The sequence below is a fragment of the Oryctolagus cuniculus genome, chromosome 3 (assembly GCF_964237555.1).
Source record: "Oryctolagus cuniculus chromosome 3, mOryCun1.1, whole genome shotgun sequence".
Lineage (NCBI taxonomy): Eukaryota > Metazoa > Chordata > Mammalia > Lagomorpha > Leporidae > Oryctolagus > Oryctolagus cuniculus.
In genome coordinates this window covers 732,674-750,043 of record NC_091434.1, presented here as the reverse complement: position 1 = coordinate 750,043, position 17,370 = coordinate 732,674, and the positions used below count along the sequence as shown (strand labels likewise).

Genomic DNA, 17,370 nt, shown 5'->3' with positions numbered 1-17,370 from the left:
CGGGCTCCAGAGCCGCCACACGCACCCCAGGCGGCGCGGACACAGCGGGACGCGCGGACGCACGCAGGGTGTGCTGTAGCCGAACACGGCAGCCCGGCAGGAGGCAGGGAGGCGGCTGCACCGCGGGGGCTCTGCAGGGCTGGGGGCAGGGGAGGACGAAAGCAGCTCGCTCCGTGCAAGAAGGCGGCCACTGAGACCTGGGCAGGACCTCATCCACGCACGCCCAGGCACAGTCACACAAAGGCAGTCAGGCCCAGCAGTGCTCCCCGTGGGACGGATGGCCACTGCCCACCCAGGAGCAGCCAGGGACCTGCAGCCCCAGGGAGGCCCTGGCCCTGGAGAGGCCAAGAGTGAGGGCCGGACGGTGCCCGGAGGCTGCACCACCCCCGCCCAGTCCCAGCCCTGCCTCAGAGGCTGCATACCCCCGTCCAGCCCCAGCCCAGTCCAGAGAATGGACCACCCCCGCCCAGCCCCAGCCCAGTCCAGAGAATGGACCACCCCCGCCCAGCCCCAGCCCAGTCCAGAGAATGGACCACCCCCGCCCAGCCCCAGCCCAGTCCAGCGAATGGACCACCCCCGCCCAGCCCCAGCCCAGTCCAGCGAATGGACCACCCCCACCCAGCCCCAGCCCAGTCCAGAGGCTGCAGCACCCCTGCCCAGCCCCAGCCCAGTCCAGAGGCTGCAGCACCCCCGCCCAGCCCCAGCCCAGTCCAGAGAATGGACCACCCCCGCCCAGCCCCAGCCCAGTCCAGTCCAGAGAATGGACCACCCCCACCCAGCCCCAGCCCCACCCCAGAGGCTGCAGCACCCCCGCCCAGCACCAGGCCGGCCAGCAGCCCCTCAGGAGCTGGGTCCCTGTGGGCCAATGGGCATTGAGGTCCAGCCCTGCCCCACCATCTGCTGGAGCCGACAGCAGGTGGGGAAGCACACTGGGGCCTACCTGAGGCTCTGCAGGGCTGGGAAGGGGGTGGGAGTCCGAATGCCCCCGGGGGCCCCCAGACACCATCACCTCCCTCTGAGGGAGGGCCAGGGGCTGGGCTTGAGGGGAGAGGGGCTGCAGGGTGTCAGGGGCCACCCCATCCCGACAGCTGCAGCCCAGGAGCCCAGGTGAGATCTCGGGGGGCACCGCCCACCAGGCTCAGGCCTTGAGTGGGAGACTGAGAGACCCTCAGACTCCCATCCTGAGGGGCAGCCGCTCCCTGCACCCCAGGACTTGGATGGCAGGGGCTGAGAGAACCGCTGGCTTTGGGGGGGGCGGTGTCTACCGAGCGAGCCCCAGCTGTGTGACCGGCAGCGGCCGCCCAAGCAGGGGCGGGGAGATGAGGGGCAGCAAGCGCCCAGCACAGCCCGCGGCATCACCACGTGTGTCTCAGCGTCACGACCGCCACCGGGGCTCCGAATGCCAGGTCCGGGATCCACACCAAGAGCACAGCCCATGGCACCGGCACTGGCACAAGCACCTGGGCAGTGGGTGGGGCAAGCGCTGAGGGGTGGGGCTTACAGCAGCCTCAGGGGGAGGCAGCACTGGAGGGGGCCTGGAGACCTGAGGAGGACCCAGGTCGGGTGGAGACACGGGAAGTCAGGGACCCAGGGCCTCTGTGTGTCCGGTGAGCATGTGTGTGCAAGTGTGTACATGCGTGTGCTCACAAGGGAGTGAACGCACATGTGAGTGTGTGCATGTGACTGCGTGTCCACATTCATGTAAGTGTATATGTGCATAAATGTACTCGTGCAAGTGGAGACGGAGTCAGTGTGAGGATGAACACATGTAAACACGTGTTAGTGTGTATGCACATGTGCAAGTAGAAATTGAGTCTGAGAATGAACACGTGAGCACATGAGTGTGAGTGTGAGTGTACATGGGCTAGTGGAGACAGTCTGTGACAATGGACATGTGAGCACATGTGCGTTAGCAAGTGTGTGAGTGTACACGTGCAGGTGGAGACGGTGTGAGGATGAACATGTGTGCACATGCATGTGTGTGAGTGTGTGCGGGTGTACATGGGCTAGTGGAGACTGTCAATGTGAGAACGGACACGTGAGCATGAGTGTGAGTGTGAGTGTACATGGGCTAGTGGAGACTGAGTCTGTGACAATGGACATGTGAGCACATGTGCATTAGCAAGTGTGTGAATGTACACGTGCAGGTGGAGACTGTGTGAGGATGAACATGTGTGCACATGCATGTGTGTGAGTGTGTGCGGGTGTACATGGGCTAGTGGAGACTGTCAATGTGAGAACGGACACGTGAGCATGTATGTTAGTGTGCATGTACATGGGCTAGTGGAGACTGAGTCTGTGAGAACGAACACGTGTGCACATGCATGTGTGTTAGTGAGTGTGGGTGCACATATGCAAGTGGAGACTGAGTCAGTGTCAGTGTGAGGATGAGCACATGTGTGTGCATGTTAGTGCATGAGTGTGTGCTGACAAGGGTGCACTGTGTAAGTACACACGTGTGTGGGAGCGTACCTGGGTCCATGCTCATGAGTGTGCATGTTCGTGTGCCGTGTGTGTGTGTCTGGGGTCCCCAGGAGTGAAGTGGGGAGCAGGCTGTGCCTGGGCTTCCCCTCCCCAGCCACCACAGCCTCCTGGCACGGGCGTGGGTCTGGCACTCGGGGGGGCCCCCGAGTCCTGGTGAGCCCCGGCACAGCAGCCGGCAGGGCCTGGGATTAGCAGCTTAAGGCCAGGGCCGGGGCAGCCCCTCCCCTCAGAGCCAACAGCACTGCCTCCAGGTCCGCACTGGGATCACCCTCCACGAACACGGCTGGGCTGGCTGGAGGGGCTGGGGAGGGCCAGGAGGCTCACCTGGGCTGGCAGCTGGCCTGGCTGTGCCCTCCACCTGGGCAGTGCCCCATATGCAGCACGGAAGGCCCAGCTCCTGGTTGTTAAAGAGCAAGCCACTGTGCCGGGTGGGGGTGGGGGTGGGGGTGGGACCGGGACCCTCCCGGTCCCTGCCCCAGACCCAGTGCTAAGGGACCCAGATGCAAGACCCAGGCTCCAAGTCCTCCTCTCTCAGGGACAAGCCTGGTGGGCAGACGGGACAAGGACATGGGCCCAGCACTGTGTGGCTGAACCCCTGCTTGGGACAGTGTGTGCTCTCCAGATACTCCTGGGGCGGGCGGACTGTGCGGGGCAGGTGACACCGGCACTTCCCGCTGGCCATCAGCGTGCACTGCCCAGCCCTGTCCTTCGGGCCTGAGAGCACTTGATGGGCTGGGGCCAGGAGGCACCTACGGCCACAGGAGGCAGCCATGGTGGCTACAGAGTGGCAGAGGCCCGCACTTCCCGTCCTCCCCGACCCCGGCTCTCCGCCCACCTGGGACCCTGTTCATGCTTGAGGACCCGGCAGGGGTCGGTGGGCCATGAAGGACTGGTTGTGCCAGGACTGCCCGGCCTACCCGGCCACCTATCTGGGCTGGGCTGGCCTGAGCCCAGAGGGCCAAAGAGATCCCCCAGCCCCTCCAGGGTCTTTGAGGCCTCGTGGCCGCCTCCTCCCATGGCGCCTGTGCCCCCAGCCCCTCTCCCACCCTCCTCAGACCCACCCCTGGCAGGCAGAGGCGGCAAGGATGGGAGGGACCCAGGCTGGGCTGGCAGTCAGCTCGGCCACGCAGCAGCTGTGGCCGTGGGCCTGGAGCCACACCCGGTCCTTCAGGACGCACCGGCCACTGCTGGCCAAGCTGGGCAGGTGCTCAGACACGCACACTAACACACGTGGGCCCGGCCCTACCAGAGTGGGCAGTGGGGGACTAGGTCACTCTGCAGTAGGGCTCTCAGGAGGAGCGTGTGGCTGCCCCGTGTGGGGTCCCAGTTGCCACCTGGGGCTGGGCCCCGGCGTGGGGAGGCACGGATATGTGGGGGGGAGGGGGCTGGCTCTCTGCAGGCCTCCTGCAGGTCCTTCCTGGGAGCTGCAGGTTGCACTGACCCCAGACTCGGCCTGCCCTGTGGCCACACCTGTCCTGCTCCTCCACGAAGAGGATGGGGCTGATGATGCAAACAAAGGCTGGGGCGCCCCCCCAACCTGGGCCTCGGCCAGTGGCCTCCCCGTATCCCTCAGGTCCAGAGGGGCCCTGGAACCCTCCGCAGCACCCGTTTCTCCAAGGAAGCGGCCCATCTGATTCCGGGGTTTGCAGGATGCAAGGGTGGGCCTGAAGCTGGGCAGGCCCTGGCACCCCCCCCCCCAGACTGCAAGAGCCACACCTGACCACCCCACCCCACTGCCCAGACAGCATCCTGGCCAACCACACCTGCAAAATGGCCGCCGCAGGTGCAGCCCCCACCCCCACCCCCAGGCCCCAGAGCTTCCCCAGACTGAGAGGGGCCACTCCCGGCCACAGGGTGGCCATCTCCTGCATGTCCCTGGGGTGCGGCGGTGCCGCCCTGCAGCCACCCAGTCCCCGGGCCCCGCAGGCCTTCAACCCCAGCAATGCAGGCAGCCTCTGCAGGGGCGGTCGCTTGGGGAGGGGTCCCCGGTTTCCTAGGAAAAGCCCCTCTTCCTGGGGACATGGGCGCGCATCGGGTCCGCGCCGGCGACGCCGCGCCCGTGCCCGCGCCCAGCAGGCCCCATGACTTGGCATTCCGGCCTCCCCTCCCCCTCCGCCCGCGGCCGCGGCCGCCCGGGCCCCCGCCCGCCCGCCCGCACCCCGCGCCCCGCGCCGCGCCCCTCCCCCGGCGGGGATGCGGCCCCAGCCCCTCTCTCGGCGGGAGGGCGGTGCTGGGGCTTTGCTGGGAGGTGCGGGAAGCAGCGGCAGACAGGGGGAGGGGCCGGGGTCTCTGCGGCCCGTGTTCCTTCGCGGCATCCGCGCCCGGGCATTTGGGGAGCCAGCAGCCCCCACCCCGCCGCCACCACCGCCGCCGCCAGCCGCACCTGTTCCTGGGGCGCTGGCTTCGCAGATGCCGGCCGCGTCAGCTCGCGGCAGCCCCCAGGGGGTGGGTCTCACTGGAAGGGAGCTGGGGTCTTCGGGGAAAGGGACACGGCCTGGGGGGCGTGGATGGCAGCCTCCGCGGTGCGCACCGAGCGCGTGCCCGGCTTCGCGCCGCAGCCCCCGCGCGTCCGTTTCGGTCTCGGCTTCAGCATCCGCCCTCCCCCACCGCGGGAGCAGAGCAGCTGCCCGCGCCCCTCCCCTCCGTCCTCGCCTCTCCTGCGCACCCCGCCCGGGCCCCGCCGGTGTCTCCTCTCCGGGGAGGATGCGTCCGGGTCCCGCCCGCGGGACTCGCCCTCCCCGAGGGTCCCTCCGCCTGCGGCGCCGCGGCGCCCGGGCCTTCGCCGAGGGCGCTGCCCCCCACTGCCCACGAAGGGCGGACGTTCTGAATGCGCCGCATTGTTCTCCGCGGGGACCTGGAGGCCGGAGGGAGGGAAGGGGCTGCGGCAAGGACGCGGTGCAGGTGCAGGACGCGGGGTGCCGGCGCGGAGAGGGCGCGCCCCCGGGCCCGGAGCAGCGACCTTACCTCTCTGGCGTCAGTGGCTGCGGCCCCGCATGGGCACTGGCTCGGGAGCGGGTCCCAGCGCAGAGCTGCGCGGCTCCCCGGCTGCGCTCGGCCTCTGACGGCGGCGCCGCGTGACGGGCTGCGCGCCCCCGGCCCGGCCCGCCCCCGCCCCGCCCGGCGCGCTGGTTGGCTGCGAGCGGCGGCCGAGCCCCAGCTGCCAGTTGGTTTGCTGCGGGCCGAGGGACGCGCGTCGCGGCCGCCGCGGGGCTGGGGCTGGGGCCGGGGCCGGGGCGGGGGTGGGGGTGGGGGCGGCTGGGGCCGGGCTGTGACATCAGCGCGACGGCGCGCGCGCTCGGAGACCGCATCCCTCCCCCACGGACCCCGCGATCGGCCGCCCCACCCTGGTCCCCTTCCACAGAAACCGTGAAAGTCCACCTGCTCCCTGGCACATCGTGGGGACAGAGCTGGGGGCGGCTGCGGGGCGGCGACCGACACGATTCAGACCGCGTAGGGTGCGGTTGGAAGTCGCGCTCCACGCGGGGCCCCAGCACTTCAGCCCTAGTCCCCCGTCAGTCCCTCAGGCCCCTGTCCCCGCACCCCATCTGCAGCCCCCTGGGGCAGGCTTCACGCCGCCCCGCAGCCGCGCCCCGGCAGGCGCCGGGCACCCCCGGCAGAGCCCCCGCCTTCCCGCACTGCGGTGCGGGGTGTGACGACGTCACACACCGTGGCGGGGGCCCCGGGCCCCAGGCAGGTGCAGGCTTGGCTGCGGGGCTTGACTGCTCCTCCAACTGTAGGCGCGGCCGAGGTGGGGGTGGGGGGAAGCGACTGGTGTGGACCAGGGGCTCTGCCCCGCCCACCTGCCCGAAGCCCGCAAGGCCGAGGGCGGCTCCTGCGTAAACCAGAAATGAGTTCTCCCCAGTGCGCCCGCCCGAAGCGCGGACTCCGCGGGGTCCCTGGCTGCGGGAGTCCCGCTGCCATCACGCCGGCTGGCGCGGCCGCGCTGTGTCTGCAGCCGTTGACGTCTGTCCAGGAATTAATCCATTTCGGCTCCATTTAAAAATCACTCGCATATCCACTCTGTGTCTGCTATTCTGGACTTCGTCTTCTTGTTCTGGGTTTCTCGGGCGCGTTTTTCTCCGGTTTTAAATGTCTCCAGAGCGGGCCGTAGCGCCGACGCCCTCCCTGCGGTTCACTGCCTTCTGTCGCCGCTGCTTCTTCCCTCCTGGGTCTGCGTGCTCTCTGCAGCATCCGCACCACAGCCACAGGCCCCACGGCACCTGCACCACAGGCCCCAGCACCTGCACCACAGGCCCTGGCACCCCCATCACAGCCACAGGCCCCACGGCACCCGCACCACAGGTCCCAGCACCCGCACCACAGCCACAGGCCCCACGGCACCCGCACCACAGGTCCCAGCACCTGCACCACAGGCCCCAGCACCCGCACCACAGCCACAGGCCCCACGGCACCCGCACCACAGGTCCCAGCACCTGCACCACAGGCCCTGGCACCCCCATCACAGCCACAGGCTCCACGGCACCCGCACCACAGGCCCTACCCACTGCACCTGCATCACAGGCCCCAGCACCCGCACTGCAGGCAGGCCCCACAGCCAGGTCTCCAGCTCCTGACCAGGACGCCGGCAGCCACCGCACCTGCGCACTGCATCTGCACATTTCCTGAGGGCCTGGCCCTTCCTGTCCTTGCTCACTGTCCAGCAGTGCAGTCCACTGCCCGGCGGGTGGCGGCGGGCAGGCCTCTCGAGCTGGGCGCAGGACGCCATGTGGAGGCTGTGGACACGGGCCGTGGGCTCAGGGGCTTCCCAGCCCCTGCCTGCAGAGGGAAGCTGTCCCGGCTGCCGGCCACGCGGACGCCAGAGAGCACCCAGGCAGCAGGGCCCATTGGGGCAAAGGGGCGTGGGACGCAGGAGCCCCCAGCCTCGCCAGGCTGCAGCTGCTCGCCCGGGCGCCATGAAGGCTGAAGGCTCTGCAGGACCAACAGCTGGCGCAGGCATGGGCGTGGGCACGAGTGCGGGCACGGGCGCAGGCACTGGTGTGGGCACGGGTGCAGGCGCGCTCCACAGTCCAGATTATCCGTGGCACGAGTCGGGGTAGGAGTTCCTGCTCCTCTGCGTGGGCCTGAGCTGCTGAGTCGCTGTTTTTACAGAAGCTGCGGGTACAATGGTGGAAGGTCTGGGGCGTCTGGGTCGCCCGGGTGATGCTGCGGCCACTGTGCTCGTCCGGCCTGGAGTCCCCGCCTGCTGTTTGGGATTTGGTTATGTCCCAGCCCGGCTCCTTTGTTTGCTATCTGCCTGTCTTTTTCCAACAATCTAATTTTAAACTTGTTCTATCTTTTTTAAGTGTGTATCTTTCAGGCACAACATTGTTGCAATCTTGAAATCTACTCTCTCTGCTCTCAGGTGGATTCAGTCCTCTTGGATTTCCAGGAGCCACGGCCGCACTGGGCTTCCTTTAGCACCTTTTCCACAACCTCAGTTTATTAAACATTCCCCTATTTCTCTTGCACACACCAAGCCTTCTGCTGACTTATCCTTATTTTTATTTGTATGGAAACTGCCTAGTTTAGGAATGTTTTTCTTGCCTTTCTTTTTCATTATTTTTTGAAGGGCTCACACACACGTTTACACACATGCATACATGCTCGCACACACATATGCTCACACACACGCACACACATATGTGCACACACATGCTTACACACGTGCACACACTCACACACATATTCTCACACACGTGCTCACACATGCACACACATATGTGCATGCACACATGCTCACACACATGCATTCACACTCACACACATGCTTGCACACATGCATACACACATATGCACGCACACACACACACAGGGGCTGGAGCTGGCAGCCAGGAGCTCAGCTCAGGTCGGCCGTGCGTGTGGCTGGAGCCCTCACCAAGGCCTCCCGGCGTGTGCGCAGGAAGCCGTAGGTCAGAGCTGGAGCCTGCACCTCCAGCTGGTGCTCAGGGGTGGGACTCGGGCGTCTGAGCCACCAGGCCCGTTGCCCTTCCCTCTCGTTCCTGTGTGCCCCACATGGCTGATGCCGCCCCGCGGGGCTTTCGATGTGATGTCCTAAACTCAGGCCAATGTCACTGAGTCACAGACTCACAGTGACTCCACACCCCAGAGGAAGCAGACTTAGAGACGGGGCCAAGCTGCACTCAGAGGGAACGTCTAGCTCTCTACACAGCAGGAGCCCCGACCCACAGGAGGCCTCAGAAGTAAACCGAGGGGGCCGGCGCTGCGGCACAGTGGGAAAAGCCGTCGCCTGCAGTGCCGGCATCCCATAGGGCGCCGGTTCGAGTCCCGGCCTCTGCTGTGGCCTGGGAAAGCAGTGGAGGATGGTCAAGTGCTTGACCCCTGCACCCGCGTGGGAGACCTGGAGGATGCTCCTGGCTTCAGATGGGCGCAGCTCCAGCCGTTGTGGCCAAATGGGCAGTGAACCAGCAGATGGAAGACCTCCCTCTCTCTCTCTCTCCCTCCCTCCCTCTCTCTCTCTCTCTCTGTGTGTGTGTGTAACTTTGACTTTCAAATAAATAAATAAATCTTTTTTTAAAAAAATGAAGTAAACGCGCCAAGCAGTGTGTAACTCGGCAAGGCAGAGCCTGAACAAACCCAGTCGCACACGCTGGCCGAGGAAGGCCAGGCAAAGACGACCTGGGAAGCCCGGAAACAGCATCTTCAAAGCACGGTCCTGCAGTGCAGAGCCAGCTGCCGAGCGTGGGCTACCCGGGGAGAACACGGAAGAAAGAAGGGAAACATTAAAAAACGGAACAACAGCCATGCAGAGAGGGACGGAAAAGCCACAGAAACTCTCGAGTACACGTGATGAATGATTGTCTGCAAAAAGAAAACCTCAGGAGCTGAGATCCAAACAGCAGAGCAACGCGGCCCCTAACCCTAACTTCACGCCTTCTCGGGGTCCAAATCAAGGCCGTGTTGACCGGACTTAAAGTGACCGGCCGTCGACAGAAGAATTCTGGTGGAGTCAGCGTAACAGTGGTGCCAGCTCCTGGAAGAGAGACCTCAAAATAGAAAGCCACAGAGCGAGTTGGTGCCCCGTGGCTGCCCCGTGGCTGCCCGCGTCCCTGCAGTGCCGGGTGGCTCAGCATCAGGGCTGCAGTCACAGACTCCAGACCCCCCCCCCCGTGACAGTGCCACAGCAGCCAGGGCTGGAGCTCCATGCAGGTCTCCCGCGTGGGTGCAGGGCCTCCCAGGTGCCTCGGCAGGACGATGGGTGGGGGGCGCTGGGGAGAGGAGCCAGGACTCAGCCTGGACTCCGGAAGCTGTGATCCACCGCCCCAGGCCCCGCCTTCCTGGCTTAAAAGCAAACAAGCAGCCCAGGGGAGCCAGGGCTCTGCCTCACCGGGGGACAGTCAGCCTGCAGGGCAGCAGCCAGGGCACCGCAGGGCAAGGTCTCCTGCAGCCGGGGTCAGCACAGCACTGACCTCAGACGGGCTGGAGAGGCAGAGAGGACCCAGCGCGTGTGGAATGCTGAGGCAGGTCTGGGCCCACAGCGAGCCCATGGAACCAGGGCTGCAGTGGGGGGAGGGGAGACACCTGGAAGGTTCTGGAAGGACACACATGAGCACCCCCTCAGCCCAGAGAATAGGCACAGTAGGAAACATGGCGTGGTCTCAGATTCGGGACCCTTGCAAGCCCCCGAGGGAGAGGGGTGCTAAGACCACGTCGGGGCCAGCACACAGCTCCTGAACCCGGCCTGCGGGCTCCTGAGGTTTCCTGGGGGATGGGAGCACCATCCATAGAACGCGTGACCCTTTGATCTCCAAGACGTGGAGTTGGGGTTAGAAACGCGGAGGTCCAGACTCCGGCCTGCTCCGAGGGCTGGAGTGTACAGAGAGAGCACGTGCCGGCCCCGGTGGCCCTGCTTCTGTGGGAACTCGGTCCCCAGTGGCCGTGGAGAGGCCCGGGCCAGGGGCGGAGCCCTCCCCGCGGAAGGACACGCCTGCAGCCCTGCGAGAAATCCCTCCACTGCGCGTCCACGCCTGCGCGCCAGCAGGGAGGGGACTGTGACACCGGGGGCAGCCGGTGCCTCGGGAGTAGCAGGTGCACACAGAAAGCCCAACGCGTGTTACACGGCAAGGGCAAGAGCGGAGTCTGCCTGTCCCGTGCTGGAACGCGGTCAGAAATTCGCCAGCGCTGGAGGGAGAACGTGACAGGCGGCCACCAAGGGCCCGCCACACAGGTGACAGCTAGAGACGGTCCCGCCCGGAAAAACGCAGCCGGGACCGCGCAGAGGACGCGAGACAGCAGCTGCTCGGCCCACACCGGGAGAGGAAAGGAAATCCTTAGATAATAAACCCCCAAAAGCCAAAAATCAAAAATCCCCATCGCAGATAGCACGAGAAGCAGCGGTGGGGCAGCAGCAGCTGTGCGGGGGGGGGGGGGGGGAGCGCGTCCCTTGAGAGTGGGGGGGCAGGGGAGAGCAGCCCCTCCTGCCTGGTGCAGCCTGGGCAGGGGCTACCCAGAAGCACCTGCGTGTCAAGCACCCCTCACCCAGCTTCTGCAGCCCCAGGCTGGACACCCGCTGTGGCCGGAGGAATCGGTCATCCAGCCACAAAGGCGAGAGTGAAGTAGGGTACAGGGGACTGTTCTCCAAGGCTGCAAAAACAGTCTCAACAGGAGGTGCTGATGCTCAGTGATTTCCAAGGGACACAGTCGTGTGGGAAACAGCACCCTGCCCCTTTTCCTTCCTGGAACATCGCAACACACTGGTGACAGCTAATTCATTTCAAAAAAAAAGGGGGGGATTTATTTATTTGAGAGGCAGAGGCAGAGAGAGAGGTCTTCCATCTGCTGGTTCACTCCCCAGATGGCCGCAATGGCCGGAGCTGGACCGACCTGAAGCCAGGAGCCAGGAGCTTCTTCCAGGTCTCCCACGCAGGTGCAGGGGCCCAAGGACTTGGGCATCTTCTACTGCTTTCCCAGGCCATAGCAGAGAGCTGGATTGGAAGGAGCCGGCGTCCCAGGCCACAGCTTTACCCACCACGCCACAGCACCGGCCTACAGTGACAGCCGATTCTAACCGTGCATCAGGGCAGAGGTGAGGCCACGTTCCTTTTTCTGAAATTCCTCGTTTATTTGTTTGAAAGGCAGAGACACAGAGATTCATGCCTCAGACGCGCACAGCAGCTGGGCTGGGCTCGGCCGAAGCAGCAGCCAGGAGTGTGGTCAGGGTCCCCATCGGGCAGGGACCCCAGGGCCTCCCGGGTGCGCAGGACAGGAAGCTGGGCCCGCACGTGGACGCGGGGTGCGGGCCTCTTACCGCCGCGCCCATCTCCGCGTTTACCTCCTTTTGTGCTGTTCTGGACTGGGTTTTAGTCCAGCACATCTCTGAGGACTTCTAGGAAAAGCAACCAACGAGTAGGAATTCAGGTTAAATCCCAGGAAGACGACTCGGGGACAAACGGAAAATCCAAGCGCAAGGCCCTCCCTCTGCGGGGAACCCGCGCCTAGTGCCCCGCAACAGGGAGCCGCGGCTGGGGGAGCTGGGCGGCGGCTGCGTGCCCTGCACCCACCGGGGAGCCGCACGGGGTGGGGGGGGGGACAAGGAGCTGAGACCCGGGCACCGCCTTTGGGGAACCTTCCAGAACCGCTGCGGTAGCTGCTCGGTCCCGAGGAGCATTCATAAAGCAAAGCCGCCCGAAACGCGAAGCGGGGCGCAAGCACACAGCGCCCGCGGGGCGAGCCTGGCCTGTGCGCGGCCTCCGGGTGGAGCCCCCGCCACTGCTGCCCCGGGGCGCGCGGTCAGGCCCCGCCCCGGCCCCGCCCCCAGGCCGCCCTGGTTGCCACGGCGACGAGGCCTCCGGTAGTCAGGTGCGCCATGCTCCTCTCCGGGGAGGGCCGTTGCCATGGCAACGGCGGGGCTGGTCCAGCCTAGCGGACAAGCCTTGAGGACCCCAGGCTCGCCTGGCACCGGCTGCAGGGGGGGGGCCCAGCCCCGGGCTCCTAGGACCCGTCCAACCCACGAGGGACCCATTCCACCACCTGTGCTCAGGCGGCTCCCACGGGAGACCCCGGGGGCGGGTTCCTGGCCTGGACCTCTGGCCTGTGTGCAGAGCTGCTGGCTGGCCATGCCGCCTGCCCACCTGGTGCTGGCTGACCCCTTCAGTGCCAGCTCCTATGCACACTGCAGCCTTTGCCCACTTTGTGGTCACCTTTGGTTGTCAGCCTGCCATCTGAGGCCGCCCACCCTCCAGATCACCCCTGGGACGCTGCCGCCTCCCCCAAGCACTGGCCTCACCACTGGTCTCCCTGCTCTTGTTCCATCCCTGCCCACTTCGCTCTGTGCACTGTGCCTCTGTGCACTGTGCCTCTGAGGGGCCACTGTGAGTGGGGACAAGTCTATCCCGGCCTTTGGGGAAGAGACAGGGGCAGGGCCTCGGGTCTCTGAGAACCAGGCTCTCCCAGCAGGTCAGCTAGGGGGTCGTTCATCCCGCTAAACCCCAGCTTCTCCCTGTGGGCAGTGTGGCCACTCCTGCAATCACACCACAGCGACCAGGGAACAATGAACAATGGCCTGGGGCTGCAGGGGCAGGAGGCTGGTCAGCAGGGGCCACTAGTCTGGGGGTGGGGAGGCCACTGGCCCTGCATCCCAGAGCAGCTGGGGTCGAGGAGCTGGGCAGAGACCCAAGTCCTGGAGCTGGGATTCTCGTCCAGGCTGGCTGGAGAGTGGGCTTGGCTGGGGCCGACGGAACCTGGGAGGGGAGCAGGCGGGCCCCACGGGGACGCTGTGGGCAGCGAGCAGAACCAGGCCCAGCCGGTAGGCACCTGCTCCTGGCTCTGCTCCATGGGCTCCCCACCCCCGCTTGAGCACGGCGCCTCCTGGCCCAGGGCAGATCAGACTCACCTGCCTCCCCCCGCTCGGAGACCCTGCGTCTGAGAGGCTCCCCGGGTTCTGGGGGTGCTCCCCGGGGCACTGGGGCCCTGGTGGGGAGAACCTGAGGGCAGGAAGCAGCTCCAGGCCCGCTCTGCTCTAGTGGACGCTTGCTCGGGGAGCCCACTCTTGTTCGGGGAGTCCACTCTGGGCTTTGAAAGGGACCCAGGCCCTGCCCACCTCACAGAGGAGGCAGTGAGGCCCAGCATGGCGCCAGGTCCAGGCCACAGGACAGGGGCCCCAGATGGACGGCCCCTCCTGTTCTGTTTAAGGGACAGTTGTCCAGCCCCCTCATTCCTGGTTGTTCTGAAAAACCCAGTGTTTGTGGACGTGGGAGCCCCAACAAGAAGTGCACACAGGGTGTCCCTCAGAAAACAGCATGTTGAACGGAGTCTTGGGGGCGTCCCAAGAGACATGGACTGGCACAGCGAGAGCTTCCCGGGAGTCCACTGGCCTCTGCCTCGCAGGACCCACCAGGGCAGCCACAGTTCCAGGCCAGCTCAGCCCTTGTGCCATCCTGCCTTCCACCGCAGGGGACTCTGAGACCGGAGTGTCCACAGGGGGACAGGGACCCAGGCCACAGGGGACCCTAAGACCTGGGTGTCCACAGGGGGACAGGGACCCAGGGCACAGGGGACCCTAAGACCTGGGTGTCCACAGGGGGACAGGGACCCAGGCCACAGGGGACCCTAAGACCTGGGTGTCCATAGGGGGACAGGGACCCAGGCCACAGGGGACCCTAAGACCTGGAGTGTCCATAGGGGGACAGGGACCCAGGCCACAGGGGACCCTAAGACCTGGGTGTCCACAGGGGGACAGGGACCCAGGCCACAGGGGACCCTAAGACCTGGAGTGTCCATAGGGGGACAGGGACCCAGGCCACAGGGGACCCTAAGACCTGGGTGTCCACAGGGGGACAGGGACCCAGGCCACAGGGGACCCTAAGACCTGGGGTGTCCACAGGGGGACAGGGACCCAGGCCACAGGGGACCCTAAGACCTGGGTGTCCACAGGGGGACAGGGACCCAGGCCACAGGGGACCCTAAGACCTGGGGTGTCCACAGAGGGACAGGGACCCAGGCCACAGGGGACCCTAAGACCTGGGGTGTCCACAGGGGGACAGGGACCCAGGCCACAGGGGACCCTAAGACCTGGAGTGTCCATAGGGGGACAGGGACCCAGGCCACAGGGGACCCTAAGACCTGGGTGTCCACAGGGGGACAGGGACCCAGGCCACAGGGGACCCTAAGACCTGGAGTGTCCATAGGGGGACAGGGACCCAGGCCACAGGGGACCCTAAGACCTGGGTGTCCACAGGGGGACAGGGACCCAGGCCACAGGGGACCCTAAGACCTGGGGTGTCCACAGGGGGACAGGGACCCAGGCCACAGGGGACCCTAAGACCTGGAGTGTCCATAGGGGGACAGGGACCCAGGCCACAGGGGGACAGGGACCCAGGCCACAGGGGACCCTAAGACCTGGGTGTCCACAGGGGGACAGAGACCCAGGCCACAGGGGACCCTAAGACCTGGGTGTCCACAGGGGGACAGGGACCCAGGCCACAGGGGACCCTAAGACCTGGGTGTCCACAGGGGACAGGGACCCAGGCCACAGGGGACCCTAAGACCTGGAGTGTCCATAGGGGGACAGGGACCCAGGCCACAGGGGGACAGGGACCCAGGCCACAGGGGACCCTGAGACCTGGGGTCCCCATGGTTGGGGGACTCAGGGCTGGGCTGGGTCAGGGACACTTTGCCGGCATGGCGTTGATCCTCATTCATCTGTGGATGGATTGTGAGGAGTGGTGTGTGTGTGTGCACGTGTGTATATGTAACTACATGTGTGTGTATAGCCGTGAGACACCCTCTCTCTTGGCCGTTAGGAAAGGGTCTGAGTGTGGAGTCCTGGGGGCGGGGGACCCTGTCAGCCACGCCCTCCCCTTCCCCCCCTGCAGTGTCTCCTCAGGAACCCCGCCCCACTCCCACCCTCACTGAGCTGCAGGCATGGGAGGCAGGGGTCTGGCCATGCATTCATTCCATGGAGGGGGGTGCTGGCTGCAGGACGCAGGTGCACGGGGTGGGGGCAGGGGTGCAGCGAGGCAGCAGACTGCCGGGGCCCCACGGCCTGCTTGGCTCTGGCTCACGCGGCCTCCAGGGCCTGTGGTGCGGGGAGCCCGGCTGGCTCGGCCCCGGGCGCTGGGCGGCCAGCTGCTGACTCAGCGCCTGTCCGGGGCAGCCGGCCGTGGGTGCAGCGGCCGGGTTGGGCCAGGGCGCTGTCGGGGCCCAGCCTCGCGGGGGTGCCCCCAGGTCTGCTTGCTCGGCTCCCGGCTGCTCCGATGCCCCTCCTCTGTTGGCCCACAAACTCCCCCACGAGCCCCAGCTCCCTGTGTCTGGGGCTGGAGGGTTTGGGGACAGGAGGGGCTGTCCTCCCCCGAATGCCGCCCGCCCCCTGGGCTGGCGATGGCAGGGTCCCTGCAGTGCCTGTGATGCCGACACCACACCCGAGCTCCAGCTGAGTCCTGGCTGCTCTGCTCCCGAGGGTGGCGGGCGTGGACGCTGCAACATGCCCTCCTGGGGTGACTGCTCACACGCGGGGGCCTGTTTGGATGAGCACGCGTGTTTAACTGTGATGAAGTCCAAGTTCCCATGGCCTTGTCGCTGCTGCTTTTCTGCACCCAGGGTGGCCTGGGCGCCTCCCCCGCCTTCCCAGCCCCTGCAGGCCCCGTGCAGCCCCTGTTTAGTCTCGCCCGGCACCGTGGGTCACTGCCTCCTGCTGCCGCTGGCATAACCACAGCTCTCCATGGCGCGGCGCTGCTCTGGGGGGCCGTGGACTCAGGCCCCTCAGCCATTCCAGAGCGAAGTGGGGCAGAGTGGAGGGCGCATGCGTCGCGTCTGCAGCAGAAGTCCACGCCCCGGCACACACTCAATGCGTGAGTTTCTGCGCGGTGCTCCTGCATCTGCACGACCAGGAGACGTCCCTTCTGGAAGGGAACGGGACGTGAATTCAATGAGATTTCTATAAAAATCATACAAGGATAATTTAGGAACTGAAATTCATTCTCGAGCCAATCGACAAAACAAACAGGAGTGGATAACCAGGAAAAAATGTGAAGGAAAAAAAAGAACAATTACTAAAATTCACTTATCCTATGGCAGAATCAACCGGGGGTCTGCTCTCCTCCACGCCTCAGTCCCCCGGGGCCGCGGTGGCCACCGGCTGTGTCCTGCCCCTGTGCTGCCGGGCGGGCAGGGCCCAGGCGAGTGTTGTGGTGGTGGGGGCTAGCCGGGCTCTACGCCGAGACCAGAGCACAGGACAGTCCCTCGGCCCCTGTCCACACCCCATATCCACGCCAGCTGAGTGAGCTGTGACCGCTCGGGACAGCAGGTGCGCCCAGCTCGGCCAGAGGCCACCCCCGGCCCTGCTTGCCCGTCCTGGGTCAAGGGCCTGCAGCTGAGGGCTGGGGTGGACGCACCGCCTGCCCCAGGGCCTCCATGTCCTCACCTGGGCATGGGGGACAGAGCCAGCTGAGGACCTGGACGCCTGCGCCAGCCATCTGGGCTCCAGACCTCGGCTCCGTGTCCCCGTCTGTGAGCAGAGACCACGGTCTCCCTCCACCTCGCGAGCTCTGTCTCGGGATGGGCAGAGCTGCCCACGGGCCTCGGGCCCCTCGCAGAGGTCGGGAGATGACGCTGCAAACGGCTGGCAACAGAAGCGGCGGAAATTAAATCTTTCCTTCGATCTTGGCAGAAGGCAGGTCGACCTTGGAAGGAGGCATGTAGGATCGATTCTCTCATCTACTCTAGAGGCTCCCTCCACCCCCACCCCAGGGGCGGGTGTCCGGAGACGGGGGCCTGGCCCGAGGGGGCCCTGACCGAGGGCAGCTGAGAAGACCCTGCAGGGGGGTGCTCGCAGCTGCACAGGGGAGACCCGGCCTTGGGAGGAGGCACCGGAAGCCAGGATGGCTCCGGAAGGAGCCGGAGAGCCTACGAGGTCCCTGCGGCGGCCGTCAC

The 17,370-nt window shown here is 65.9% G+C and overlaps 1 protein-coding gene across 20 annotated transcripts in view; it reads right to left on the bottom strand.

Moving 5' to 3' along the window:
* KIF1A (kinesin family member 1A) overlaps positions 1–5,603 on the bottom strand; it is a 66,410-nt gene extending 60,807 nt beyond the window's left edge. For 19 of the 20 annotated variants that reach the window (XM_051839311.2, XM_051839312.2, XM_051839313.2 and 16 more), the window contains exon 1: positions 5,449–5,603. The gene's annotated coding sequence lies outside the window, so the exon portion shown is untranslated. Of the gene's footprint in view, positions 1–4,867; positions 5,050–5,448 lie in introns of those variants that run through there. The other variant, XM_070071458.1, reaches the window with a different exon arrangement.
* Between the last annotated feature and the right edge of the window lie 11,767 nt (positions 5,604–17,370).